Below are 14668 nucleotides of genomic sequence, written 5' to 3' on the forward strand. Positions count from 1 at the left end.
CTAGTGGGAATATCTGATATTCTCGAAATGCTTTGCGGGAATTTTAAAAACTATAAAATAAGCGTTAAGGAAAACCTTTTTTCTACCCCTTTTCTTGTTCTTATCGTTTAACGAATTCTTTAAAAAAAAAATAATATCGAATACTTACAAATACTCTTAAAAGAAATTGAAAATTGGTTTGCTACTTTATTAGCAAATATAAAAAAAGTGGACCGACATTTGGACACATTTCCCTCCTAAACTCCCCATTAAGTTTTCAAAATTCAATCATTCGATAGATGATTAGATTACCTAAGAATGACTTGTATATCTTAGTTTTATTAATAAAAGAAACACGAATAAGTGAAATTTTAAGGGTGATTAATGATTAAAAACCAGTGCAGTGGGTAAACGAGATAAATAAAATTAAAATCGCTTCGACCTCGAAAATAGGTAAATATTTTCTTTCTTCCTATTTTCTATCTTCCTATTTTCTATCTTCCTATTTTCTATGAATCTTGAAATCACAAAAATGATGGCCGAAAAAATTTTTAATACTCATAACTTTTGAAATTGATTTTGGTGTTTGAGTATTTGGGATCTAGGTAATAGAATACATTCTCCTGAACCTTTTGAGACTTAGTTTTCATTTTGGTGTTGAGTACTTAGCCAGTGGTGTGACCGGAAAATCTTGAAATTACAAATATGATGGCAGAAAAAACTTCAAATGCTCATAACTTTTGAAATTCATTTTGGTGTTTGAATATTTTGGACCTAGGTAAAAGAGGAAAGCCCCTGAACCTTTTGATACTTAGTTTTCAATTTGGTGTTGTTGTAGCCTGTGATGTGACGGTAAAGTCTTGAAATTACAGATATGATGGCAGAAAAAAGTTCAAATGCTCATAACTTTTAAAATTGATTTTGATGTCTGAATATTTGGAACCTAGATAATAAAAGACAGCCCCAGAACCTTTTGAGACCTAATTTTTATTTTGGTGTTGAGTACTAAGCCTGTGGTGTGACCGGAAAGTCTTGATTGTTTCGCGAATACAAAACATTTCTTTCTTACAGGATATGTTAATCGATGTCTAATACACCATTTAAAGTACATTGAAACAATGAATTCATAATACAAATCATGAAGGAATAGTTTTAGAAAAAAGAGTTCGTGGAATATCTTCGAGGAACTGTAAAACACTACTTAAATGAGTTTGAAGTTGCTGTATTGATTGTTTCACGAATACAAAACAGTTATTTCTTACAGGACATCTTAATCGATGTCTCATATACCATTTAAAGTACATTGAAACAATGAATTCATAATACAAATCACGAAGGAATAGTTTTAGAAAAAAGGGTTCATGGAATATCTTCCAGGAACTACGGTCTACCAGGAGAGGTACCTAAACGCCATGGCAGCAGAATAATCAAGGGACTCAGAAGCTTGTCTAATTTGCCGCTTGGATCGCGGGCGTAGCTTGGTCAGAACTCTTCAATGCTGCCATTGCCGCCAATTGCCGCTGGCGGCTTGGGGTGGGATTCCACGAATATATCGAGGGAGGGGGGAAAGGGAGACTGTGCAACACACAACAGCTGGTGGCCAAGCCACGCCCGCGATCCAAGCGGCATTTTGAGGAAGCTTCTACGTCCCTTGATTATTCTGGCTGACGAAAGGGATAGGGCGTTTGGGTACCTCTCCTAATAGACCGTGCAGGAACTGTGAAACACTACTTCAATGAGTTTGAAGTTTCTATATTGATTGTTTCACGAATACAAAACCTTTCTTTCTTACAGGATATGTTAATCGATGTCTAATACACCATTAAAAGTTCATCCATATATAATAAAAGAACAAGCTTTTGTGGGAGGAGCCTGTGTCTGTCACGGATATTTTTGGGGGAGGAGCCTGTGTCTGTGTCAACACAGGCTCCTCCCCCAAAATGGAACATGCCCAAACATGCCCAACACCGCCTTCGCCGTGATGACGCAATCTTTGATGACGCAACAACCAGCATCACCACCAGATGTCTATAGCATCGCCGTGATAACGAAATCTTCAAGTAAGGTACTGGGCAGATTTCCCACGATAAAATCTATTACGGGCAGATGATAAAGCTACAGAAAACCAATATCGAATAAGTCCGACTTTACGCTAGACTAAAGTTCCCCGGATTTGAACGGGGCTCAGATTACTCGTTGAAATAATAAATTCATAATACAAATGATGAAGGATTAGTTTTAGAAAAAAGGTACCATAGACACTCTTCCAGGTAGGGGAGACTGGAGTATGCCGGGACACCGGGTCAAGAGGGACAGTGAGGGGAAAAATCGAAAATATCAATTAATTTGAATTTTTTTTAGTGTAACATGTAACAACATGTTATCTAATCGGGGTTGAAGTTTGGTGAGTTATTTACAAAATAAAAAAAACGGCTTTTTGATGTAAAAATTTTTCGCCGCCATAAAAGGTATTACGGAAAAAATACAAAACAATACATAATATATTTATATGGGAAGAAACTTTGTTCATTTTTTTATCATTTAAGAAAAAAATTGGAATTTTAGGCCCATTATTTTAGGAAATAAGGACATTTAAAAAAAGAGAGATTACCGAGAATTTGGGACAGCAAATGTTACTGCAGTTGAGATAGGCAGGGAGCTCCGCCCTCAAATCGGGCGTAGCTAAGCTATTTTTTTTCATAAAATGTAAATCTCAATTTACACGATAATTCATCATTTTTTTTTACAGAAATATAGAATTGATATAGGGAAACACGATTTAAATTTTTTTTTTTAATTTTTAACAAATTTTAAGGCTTATAAATCAAATGTCCCACCCCACCCACCCTAGTGTCCTCATTTACCCCCCAAAATAGGCACCTCCCACAAATTTTTGAAAACTTTAGCCGTTTCCTACCGGTAAACGGTTTACTCTAAAATTAAATATAAAATATGGGGGTACCTCTACATGTTAAATTTATAAAAATGTAAAAAAAAAATAAAATAGGGTGATTATATTGGGAGATATGGGGGGAAAACGAAAACCGTCCCGGATTACTCCAGTCTCCCCTACTGCGAAACACTTCTTCAATGAGTTTGAAGTTTCTATTTTGATTGTTTCACGAATACAAAACATTTCTTTCTTACAGGATATGTTAATCGATGTCTAATACACCATTTAAAGTACATTGAAACAATGAATTCATAATATAAATCATGAAGGAATAGTTCTAGAAAAAAGGGTTCATGGAATATCTTCTAGGAACTGTGAAACACTACTTCAATGAGTTTGAAGTTTCTATATTGATTGTTTCACGAATACAAAACCTTTCTTTCTTACAGGAAATGTTAATCGATATCTAATACACCATTTCAAGTCCATTTAAATAATGAATTCATAATACAAATGATGATGGAATAGTTTTAGAAAAAATGTTTCATAGAAACTCTTCCAGGAACTGCGAAACACCCCTTCAATGAGTTTGAAGTTTAGATATTGATTGTTTCACGAAAACAAAACATTTCTTTCTTACAGAATATGTTAATCGATGTCTAATACACATTTTAAAGTACAGTACCCTCATGAAGTTTGGAAACACGTCGAGTGTTTCCGTGTTTCTAACTCGGCGGCTTACGGGCCAAAGTGTCTCCTTTTTTACAAGATATCTCACGTTTGAGTTATCGCAAAGCAAATTTTAAAAAATCATCTTGGTGAGGAAAGAATTTCCTTTCACCATGATTTTTTTTCAGATTTTAGTGAATTGAAGTTTATCCCGAAAGTGCGAGATATAAAGTTTGGAAACATCGGCGCGCTCGCAATATGTTTTCAAGCTAAAAAGTATGCTACTTAAAAAATTATAAAAAATTCAAATATATAAATTATTACTTGAAACTTGCACCAACGGTAGACGACATTCATTCATTCATCCAGTGTGCTAACCATTATACCCAAGGAGTATTTATTATTATTCCATTTTTGATGAAGAAAAACTTAGCAAAGTATGACGATTTCTACTGACACAAAAAACAACATAAAACTTGAACACTTATTATTTTCAATTTTATACAATAAAAGTAGATAAAATTGAAGATTAAAATGATAAAAATCCTTGTTCATGCAAAGATTTGAACCACAAGCAGAGATGGAAATGGATTTCGACATCTTACGATCATATCTAATTATCTTAATACGTTTTATAAATGATATTTCCTATTTTGCATAAAAATTAACAAAAAACAATCCTCAGCTATGACAGTCTGCTCTAACCAGTACAATCATGCATGTTCTATCTACGCTACTTTGAGTAAACGCAGGACATGCTTCATTCATCCAGTGTGCTAACCATTATACCCAAGGAGTATTTATTATTATTCCATTTTTGATGAAGAAAAACTTAGCAAAGTATGACGATTTCTACTGACACAAAAAACAACATAAAACTTGAACACTTATTATTTTCAATTTTATACAATAAAAGTAGATAAAATTGAAGATTGAAATGATAAAAATCCTTGTTCATGCAAAGATTTGAACCACAAGCAGAGATGGAAATGGATTTCGACATCTTACGATCATATTTAATTATCTTAATACGTTTTATAAATGATATTTCCTATTTTGCATAAAAATTAACAAAAAACAATCCTCAGCTATGACAGTCTGCTCTAACCAGTACAATCATGCATGTTCTATCTACGCTACTTTGAGTAAACGCAGGACATGCTTCATTCATCCAATGTGCTAACCATTATACCCAAGGAGTATTTATTATTATTCCATTTTTGATGAAGAAAAACTTAGCAAAGTATGACGATTTCTACTGACACAAAAAACAACATAAAACTTGAACACTTATTATTTTCAATTTTATACAATAAAAGTAGATAAAATTGAAGATTAAAATGATAAAAATCCTTGTTCATGCAAAGATTTGAACCACAAGCAGAGATGGAAATGGATTTCGACATCTTACGATCATATCTAATTATCTTAATACGTTTTATAAATGATATTTCCTATTTTGCATAAAAATTAAAAAAAACAATCCTCAGCTATGACAGTCTGCTCTAACCAGTACAATCATGCATGTTCTATCTACGCTACTTTGAGTAAACGCAGGACATGCTTCATTCATCCAGTGTGCTAACCATTATACCCAAGGAGTATTTATTATTATTCCATTTTTGATGAAGAAAAACTTAGCAAAGTATGACGATTTCTACTGACACAAAAAACAACATAAAACTTGAACACTTATTATTTTCAATTTTATACAATAAAAGTAGATAAAATTGAAGATTGAAATGATAAAAATCCTTGTTCATGCAAAGATTTGAACCACAAGCAGAGATGGAAATGGATTTCGACATCTTACGATCATATCTAATTATCTTAATACGTTTTATAAATGATATTTCCTATTTTGCATAAAAATTAACAAAAAGCAATCCTCAGCTATGACAGTCTGCTCTAACCAGTACAATCATGCATGTTCTATCTACGCTACTTTGAGTAAACGCAGGACATGCTTCATTCATCCAGTGTGCTAACCATTATACCCAAGGAGTATTTATTATTATTCCATTTTTGATGAAGAAAAACTTAGCAAAGTATGACGATTTCTACTGACACAAAAAAACAACATAAAACTTGAACACTTATTATTTTCAATTTTATACAATAAAAGTAGATAAAATTGAAGATTAAAATGATAAAAATCCTTGTTCATGCAAAGATTTGAACCACAAGCAGAGATGGAAATGGATTTCGACATCTTACGATCATATCTAATTATCTTAATACGTTTTATAAATGATATTTCCTATTTTGCATAAAAATTAACAAAAAACAATCCTCAGCTATGACAGTCTGCTCTAACCAGTACAATCATGCATGTTCTATCTACGCTACTTTGAGTAAACGCAGGACATGCTTCATTCATCCAGTGTGCTAACCATTATACCCAAGGAGTATTTATTATTATTCCATTTTTGATGAAGAAAAACTTAGCAAAGTATGACGATTTCTACTGACACAAAAAACAACATAAAACTTGAACACTTATTATTTTCAATTTTATACAATAAAAGTAGATAAAATTGAAGATTGAAATGATAAAAATCCTTGTTCATGCAAAGATTTGAACCACAAGCAGAGATGGAAATGGATTTCGACATCTTACGATCATATATAATTATCTTAATACGTTTTATAAATGATATTTCCTATTTTGCATAAAAATTAACAAAAAACAATCCTCAGCTATGACAGTCTGCTCTAACCAGTACAATCATGCATGTTCTATCTACGCTACTTTGAGTAAACGCAGGACATGCTTCATTCATCCAGTGTGCTAACCATTATACCCAAGGAGTATTTATTATTATTCCATTTTTGATGAAGAAAAACTTAGCAAAGTATGACGATTTCTACTGACAAAAAAAACAACATAAAACTTGAACACTTATTATTTTCAATTTTATACAATAAAAGTAGATAAAATTGAAGATTAAAATGATAAAAATCCTTGTTCATGCAAAGATTTGAACCACAAGCAGAGATGGAAATGGATTTCGACATCTTACGATCATATCTAATTATCTTAATACGTTTTATAAATGATATTTCCTATTTTGCATAAAAATTAACAAAAAACAATCCTCAGCTATGACAGTCTGCTCTAACCAGTACAATCATGCATGTTCTATCTACGCTACTTTGAGTAAACGCAGGACATGCTTCATTCATCCAGTGTGCTAACCATTATACCCAAGGAGTATTTATTATTATTCCATTTTTGATGAAGAAAAACTTAGCAAAGTATGACGATTTCTACTGACACAAAAAACAACATAAAACTTGAACACTTATTATTTTCAATTTTATACAATAAAGTAGATAAAATTGAAGATTGATTTGATAATAATCCTTTTTCATGCAAAGATTTGAACCACAAGCAGAGATGGAAATGGATTTCGACATCTTACGATCATATCTAATTATCTTAATACGTTTTATAAATGATATTTCCTATTTTGCATAAAAATTAACAAAAAACAATCCTCAGCTATGACAGTCTGCTCTAACCAGTACAATCATGCATGTTCTATCTACGCTACTTTGAGTAAACGCAGGACATGCTTCATTCATCCAGTGTGCTAACCATTATACCCAAGGAGTATTTATTATTATTCCATTTTTGATGAAGAAAAACTTAGCAAAGTATGACGATTTCTACTGACACAAAAAACAACATAAAACTTGAACACTTATTATTTTCAATTTTATACAATAAAGTAGATAAAATTGAAGATTGATTTGATAATAATCCTTTTTCATGCAAAGATTTGAACCACAAGAAGAGATGGAAATGGATTTTGACATCTTACGATCAAATTTAATTATCTTAATACGTTTTATAAATGATATTTCCTATTTTGCATAAAAATTAACAAAAAACAATCCTCAGCTATGACAGTCTGCTCTAACCAGTACAATCATGCATGTTCTATCTACGCTACTTTGAGTAAACGCAGGACATGCTTCATTCATCCAGTGTGCTAACCATTATACCCAAGGAGTATTTATTATTATTCCATTTTTGATGAAGAAAAACTTAGCAAAGTATGACGATTTCTACTGACACAAAAAACAACATAAAACTTGAACACTTATTATTTTCAATTTTATACAATAAAAGTAGATAAAATTGAAGATTAAAATGATAAAAATCCTTGTTCATGCAAAGATTTGAACCACAAGCAGAGATGGAAATGGATTTCGACATCTTACGATCATATCTAATTATCTTAATACGTTTTATAAATGATATTTCCTATTTTGCATAAAAATTAACAAAAAACAATCCTCAGCTATGACAGTCTGCTCTAACCAGTTCAATCATGCATGTTCTATCTACGCTACTTTGAGTAAACGCAGGACATGCTTCATTCATCCAGTGTGCTAACCATTATACCCAAGGAGTATTTATTATTATTCCATTTTTGATGAAGAAAAACTTAGCAAAGTATGACGATTTCTACTGACACAAAAAACAACATAAAACTTGAACACTTATTATTTTCAATTTTATACAATAAAAGTAGATAAAATTGAAGATTAAAATGATAAAAATCCTTGTTCATGCAAAGATTTGAACCACAAGCAGAGATGGAAATGGATTTCGACATCTTACGATCATATCTAATTATCTTAATACGTTTTATAAATGATATTTCCTATTTTGCATAAAAATTAACAAAAAACAATCCTCAGCTATGACAGTCTGCTCTAACCAGTACAATCATGCATGTTCTATCTACGCTACTTTGAGTAAACGCAGGACATGCTTCATTCATCCAGTGTGCTAACCATTATACCCAAGGAGTATTTATTATTATTCCATTTTTGATGAAGAAAAACTTAGCAAAGTATGACGATTTCTACTGACACAAAAAACAACATAAAACTTGAACACTTATTATTTTCAATTTTATACAATAAAAGTAGATAAAATTGAAGATTGAAATGATAAAAATCCTTGTTCATGCAAAGATTTGAACCACAAGCAGAGATGGAAATGGATTTCGACATCTTACGATCATATTTAATTATCTTAATACGTTTTATAAATGATATTTCCTATTTTGCATAAAAATTAACAAAAAACAATCCTCAGCTATGACAGTCTGCTCTAACCAGTACAATCATGCATGTTCTATCTACGCTACTTTGAGTAAACGCAGGACATGCTTCATTCATCCAATGTGCTAACCATTATACCCAAGGAGTATTTATTATTATTCCATTTTTGATGAAGAAAAACTTAGCAAAGTATGACGATTTCTACTGACAAAAAAAACAACATAAAACTTGAACACTTATTATTTTCAATTTTATACAATAAAGTAGATAAAATTGAAGATTGATTTGATAATAATCCTTTTTCATGCAAAGATTTGAACCACAAGAAGAGATGGAAATGGATTTTGACATCTTACGATCAAATTTAATTATCTTAATACGTTTTATAAATGATATTTCCTATTTTGCATAAAAATTAACAAAAAACAATCCTCAGCTATGACAGTCTGCTCTAACCAGTACAATCATGCATGTTCTATCTACGCTACTTTGAGTAAACGCAGGACATGCTTCATTCATCCAGTGTGCTAACCATTATACCCAAGGAGTATTTATTATTATTCCATTTTTGATGAAGAAAAACTTAGCAAAGTATGACGATTTCTACTGACACAAAAAACAACATAAAACTTGAACACTTATTATTTTCAATTTTATACAATAAAAGTAGATAAAATTGAAGATTAAAATGATAAAAATCCTTGTTCATGCAAAGATTTGAACCACAAGCAGAGATGGAAATGGATTTCGACATCTTACGATCATATCTAATTATCTTAATACGTTTTATAAATGATATTTCCTATTTTGCATAAAAATTAACAAAAAACAATCCTCAGCTATGACAGTCTGCTCTAACCAGTACAATCATGCATGTTCTATCTACGCTACTTTGAGTAAACGCAGGACATGCTTCATTCATCCAGTGTGCTAACCATTATACCCAAGGAGTATTTATTATTATTCCATTTTTGATGAAGAAAAACTTAGCAAAGTATGACGATTTCTACTGACACAAAAAACAACATAAAACTTGAACACTTATTATTTTCTATTTTATACAATAAAAGTAGATAAAATTGAAGATTGAAATGATAAAAATCCTTGTTCATGCAAAGATTTGAACCACAAGCAGAGATGGAAATGGATTTCGACATCTTACGATCATATTTAATTATCTTAATACGTTTTATAAATGATATTTCCTATTTTGCATAAAAATTAACAAAAAACAATCCTCAGCTATGACAGTCTGCTCTAACCAGTACAATCATGCATGTTCTATCTACGCTACTTTGAGTAAACGCAGGACATGCTTCATTCATCCAGTGTGCTAACCATTATACCCAAGGAGTATTTATTATTATTCCATTTTTGATGAAGAAAAACTTAGCAAAGTATGACGATTTCTACTGACACAAAAAACAACATAAAACTTGAACACTTATTATTTTCAATTTTATACAATAAAAGTAGATAAAATTGAAGATTAAAATGATAAAAATCCTTGTTCATGCAAAGATTTGAACCACAAGCAGAGATGGAAATGGATTTCGACATCTTACGATCATATCTAATTATCTTAATACGTTTTATAAATGATATTTCCTATTTTGCATAAAAATTAAAAAAAACAATCCTCAGCTATGACAGTCTGCTCTAACCAGTACAATCATGCATGTTCTATCTACGCTACTTTGAGTAAACGCAGGACATGCTTCATTCATCCAGAGTGCTAACCATTATACCCAAGGAGTATTTATTATTATTCCATTTTTGATGAAGAAAAACTTAGCAAAGTATGACGATTTCTACTGACAAAAAAAACAACATAAAACTTGAACACTTATTATTTTCAATTTTATACAATAAAGTAGATAAAATTGAAGATTGATTTGATAATAATCCTTTTTCATGCAAAGATTTGAACCACAAGAAGAGATGGAAATGGATTTTGACATCTTACGATCAAATTTAATTATCTTAATACGTTTTATAAATGATATTTCCTATTTTGCATAAAAATTAACAAAAAACAATCCTCAGCTATGACAGTCTGCTCTAACCAGTACAATCATGCATGTTCTATCTACGCTACTTTGAGTAAACGCAGGACATGCTTCATTCATCCAGTGTGCTAACCATTATACCCAAGGAGTATTTATTATTATTCCATTTTTGATGAAGAAAAACTTAGCAAAGTATGACGATTTCTACTGACACAAAAAACAACATAAAACTTGAACACTTATTATTTTCAATTTTATACAATAAAAGTAGATAAAATTGAAGATTAAAATGATAAAAATCCTTGTTCATGCAAAGATTTGAACCACAAGCAGAGATGGAAATGGATTTCGACATCTTACGATCATATCTAATTATCTTAATACGTTTTATAAATGATATTTCCTATTTTTCATAAAAATTAACAAAAAACAATCCTCAGCTATGACAGTCTGCTCTAACCAGTACAATCATGCATGTTCTATCTACGCTACTTTGAGTAAACGCAGGACATGCTTCATTCATCCAGTGTGCTAACCATTATACCCAAGGAGTATTTATTATTATTCCATTTTTGATGAAGAAAAACTTAGCAAAGTATGACGATTTCTACTGACACAAAAAACAACATAAAACTTGAACACTTATTATTTTCAATTTTATACAATAAAAGTAGATAAAATTGAAGATTGAAATGATAAAAATCCTTGTTCATGCAAAGATTTGAACCACAAGCAGAGATGGAAATGGATTTCGACATCTTACGATCATATTTAATTATCTTAATACGTTTTATAAATGATATTTCCTATTTTGCATAAAAATTAACAAAAAACAATCCTCAGCTATGACAGTCTGCTCTAACCATTACAATCATGCATGTTCTATCTACGCTACTTTGAGTAAACGCAGGACATGCTTCATTCATCCAGTGTGCTAACCATTATACCCAAGGAGTATTTATTATTATTCCATTTTTGATGAAGAAAAACTTAGCAAAGTATGACGATTTCTACTGACACAAAAAACAACATAAAACTTGAACACTTATTATTTTCAATTTTATACAATAAAAGTAGATAAAATTGAAGATTGAAATGATAAAAATCCTTGTTCATGCAAAGATTTGAACCACAAGCAGAGATGGAAATGGATTTCGACATCTTACGATCATATCTAATTATCTTAATACGTTTTATAAATGATATTTCCTATTTTGCATAAAAATTAACAAAAAACAATCCTCAGCTATGACAGTCTGCTCTAACCAGTACAATCATGCATGTTCTATCTACGCTACTTTGAGTAAACGCAGGACATGCTTCATTCATCCAGTGTGCTAACCATTATACCCAAGGAGTATTTATTATTATTCCATTTTTGATGAAGAAAAACTTAGCAAAGTATGACGATTTCTACTGACAAAAAAAACAACATAAAACTTGAACACTTATTATTTTCAATTTTATACAATAAAGTAGATAAAATTGAAGATTGATTTGATAATAATCCTTTTTCATGCAAAGATTTGAACCACAAGAAGAGATGGAAATGGATTTTGACATCTTACGATCAAATTTAATTATCTTAATACGTTTTATAAATGATATTTCCTATTTTGCATAAAAATTAACAAAAAACAATCCTCAGCTATGACAGTCTGCTCTAACCAGTACAATCATGCATGTTCTATCTACGCTACTTTGAGTAAACGCAGGACATACTTCATTCATCCAGTGTGCTAACCATTATACCCAAGGAGTATTTATTATTATAAATACTAGTATATATAGTTGGCAGCACAATGAGGTAGAGAGGAAGTTTTTAGCCGTTCCCCCAAAAGCTTGTGTGGAACAGCTGATCACCCCAGATGGTTTTATTAGAAAAAAGGTTTTTTTGCATAATTTTTAAAAAAATCTTCAAACAAAAAGGGACCAGAATTAAATTTCAATTTTTTTTATGTAAAAAATAAAAAAAAATCGTGTTTTCCCATGTATCTTTATGGGAACTGCCTTTCTACCTCATTGTGCTGCCAACTGGCGGGCGGCTTCCACTCCCCGGACAGCAATGGGTTACAGTACGGGATAGGACTGCTTTCTCCTTTATACTCCTCCCTGGTTTAGCTTTCGCAGCTGCCATAGCTTTCAGACGACGAGCGGTCTCTCTTTCCTGCGCACAATCCTGCATCGATCTCACTGCCTTTCTGATATTGGCACAGTTATCTGTAACAATACAGACCACTTTTCCACCAATTTTTAATTTGTTAATCTGGTCTTCAATAAGTCCAGATATAAGATCATGCGTGTGGCTTCCTGTTTTGTAAAATGTTAGTTCTGTTCATTTGTCAATTATAACATTTAGTTTCTGACCTTTCATTCTTTTGCAACACAGCGCCCCCGATTTCCTCACGAGAATTTATTCATCTAACCAATGGGCTGTCATTCCAATCCAGGTACGGTGAGTCGTTGACCACATATCAGCAGTAAGACAAACGTTGGCAACCGAAAAACTCATGGCCGCTGTTACTTCTTCTTCAAAGACATTGCGCTCATTTTCAATCATTTTTCTCAACTTCTTTGCGCCCATTGCACTGGCTTTGGGATTCAAAGTAGTAATGATTGCCCTAAAAGCTGTGTCGTAGACGGTACTCACCAGTCTGCCCAGGTATCAAAACCCAAGAACCCATCTTGTCGATATCTTTATCAATGTTTTTTATCAAAATATTTTGCAAAATCCTAGAAAAAAATATATTCTACTATACTTGCATAATCAAAAATCTTTATTTCTTAATTACCTTGTCCCATCCATGTAAAAATAAAATCTAGCAAGCACCGACTTGTAAGATTTTTCGCGATTTTTCGGATCTTTGGAGTAGAAGTTTGATAAAATCACTCTTGTAGTGAGAAACCGAAACCTTGTCTCGAATATTGCATTTTCGTAATTGGTTTTTAATATTTTGCCACGCATGGATCCAGCAACGGAACAACGGAATTTTTGGCCATGTCTTGAAAACAGCGTTCGTCATGGCTTTCTCATCGTCTGTTACAATAATAATTCGTTTGGATTCTGCAACTTCAGGAACGAGTTCCGCCACACGTGAAAAAAAGAAGCGATGCACATATTCTATCCTCTCCATGGGAATCATGAACACGGAATAACGGGAGTTTCCTCAAATTTAGTGTGTCGGTATGAAAGACCCGACACATAGAAATCAACCATTTCAAAAGTTGTGTTGTACGACAGACACATCGTTGACAACTCCTACCGTTCAATAAGCAAAAGAAAATCCGATACAGTTTCTAAGGTAGTTCAGAAATAATATAACGAATATATTGAATAAGAAACAGTATATTACAATTCTTACCCTCACTGAAGCAAGTGACTATATTGGGAATGGCGAAAGTACGATATCATTATGGATAAAATCCGTTTCTTCCTTGAGTTCAATAAGATGATAAATTTCATCATCACCCAAACGTGCTTTCGTTCTCGGTGCATCGTGTTTTGCAATGGTTTTAAGTCTCGAACAACACCTACGTTTTGTCTTTCATTCGTTACATTCTTCACCAATGCCTCCACCAACTTTTCGCTGTACACTTTCAACGGATATTTTTCCTTACCATTTTTAATTTTTGCAACTCCGAATCCTTTTTTTCGGGTAAAATTCTTGTTGGGATTTTTCGAGTTGCCATGGGCCAACCATTTAGCACTTTTTTCGTCTCCTAAGTATCTTATTAACACTCAGTTTGGATACAATTTGGGACACACAATTACACGTTTTTGAAAACTATCATCTGTTACCGATCTTTTCGCCACCTGGGTCTTAAAATAATACTTTGTGCACTTCGCTCCGCTTTTGCTGGTAACAGTTTTTGTTGCTCCCTGAACCCACCTATACGTAGTAGTTTGAACACAGTTAGTACACAAATTACAAGAAACTCCAGTTCTTAGATTGAAAGTCCATAGTTTTCGATGGAAGTCCATATTTTAGTAGTCCATTCTGGACTGTCCAAGTCTATAGTTTAGTAACACCTAAAT

General features: G+C 32.1%; 1 protein-coding gene across 1 annotated transcript in view; it reads right to left on the bottom strand.

Annotated features, from left to right (window-relative positions):
• Nucleotides 1–14668, bottom strand: part of LOC124312357 (collagen alpha-1(I) chain-like) — a 1404094-nt gene that overhangs the window by 341951 nt on the left and 1047475 nt on the right. The gene's annotated exons all lie outside the window — the stretch shown is intronic.

Source organism: Daphnia pulicaria, chromosome 8 (assembly GCF_021234035.1).
Source record: "Daphnia pulicaria isolate SC F1-1A chromosome 8, SC_F0-13Bv2, whole genome shotgun sequence".
Classification (NCBI taxonomy): Eukaryota; Metazoa; Arthropoda; class Branchiopoda; order Diplostraca; family Daphniidae; genus Daphnia; species Daphnia pulicaria.